Source organism: Pristiophorus japonicus, chromosome 13 (genome assembly GCF_044704955.1).
Source record: "Pristiophorus japonicus isolate sPriJap1 chromosome 13, sPriJap1.hap1, whole genome shotgun sequence".
In the NCBI taxonomy this organism is placed as follows: Eukaryota; Metazoa; Chordata; class Chondrichthyes; family Pristiophoridae; genus Pristiophorus; species Pristiophorus japonicus.
Genome location: NC_091989.1, coordinates 195,612,153 through 195,613,090, shown reverse-complemented (window position 1 = coordinate 195,613,090; position 938 = coordinate 195,612,153). Strand labels below are relative to the sequence as shown.

The window sequence follows — 938 nt, the reverse complement described above, 5'->3', positions numbered from 1 at the left end:
CTGCACCATTCCTGGAAGTACTGCAATACCAGGTTCGTGCCATGGAGGTGGATGGGTCAGCACCCCCACACACCTCCGTGGAGGTGGATGGGTCAAGCCACCCCACCCATCTCCTATTTCCAAAAAAGCAAGCATATACCTTCCTGATCCAGGGAGAACCACCTTGGGGTTATGGTGGTTACTCCCCTGTCAGGTCAGTTACGCATTTTTTTTTTTTTTTTTTAATTCGTAGCCAATCGTTCCAATTCTTTATCAAATCACAAACGCCAGAGGTCACCTTGCACACGCCAAGGATCACTCTGCGCCAATGCTCTTAGCCAAAAGGCCTAGAGCCACTGCACCGTTCCTGGAAGTACTGCAATACCAGGTTCGTGCCATGGAGGTGGATGGGTCAGGTCCCCCACACACCTCCGTGGAGGTGGATGGGTCAAGCCACCCCACCCACCTCCTGTTTCCAAAAAAGCAAGCATATACCTTCCTGATCCAGGGAGAACCACCCGGAGGTCATGGTGGCTGGTCAGGTCGGTTACGCATGATCTTAGCCAAAAGGCCGAGAAGCGAGTAAAGAGGGGCGATCACCAACGTGACACAGACTCTGGCTCCAATTCAGGACCACTGGTCTGTCTGAGCGGCCACTCGATGGAAGTAAAGTATCTGTGGCAGTGGGAGAATCTTCCTCCAGTCTAGTGCAGGGAGCCACTGATGCTGCAGGGGAAGTTCAGCGATGCACCCCTCTCCCTCCAGGCAGGGGCTGGCAGCACTTGTTGTCATTCACTGGAGTGAGAGCAAGTGAGGCTCTGGGAATAGCCCATTGGGAAGGACGTGAAGATTTGCATATTTACTGTTGACTATCAAGGGAGTAAACTTCAATCTCAAATTAAATGACATATGGTATTTCCCGCTGGGGATGCAAATTAATCGATGTTTACGGAACCCGA

General features: G+C 51.7%; 1 pseudogene; it reads right to left on the bottom strand.

The window, feature by feature from the left end:
* Positions 1–330: 330 nt before the first annotated feature.
* LOC139279135 (U2 spliceosomal RNA) lies at positions 331–562 on the bottom strand (annotated as a pseudogene).
* Positions 563–938: the final 376 nt, after the last annotated feature.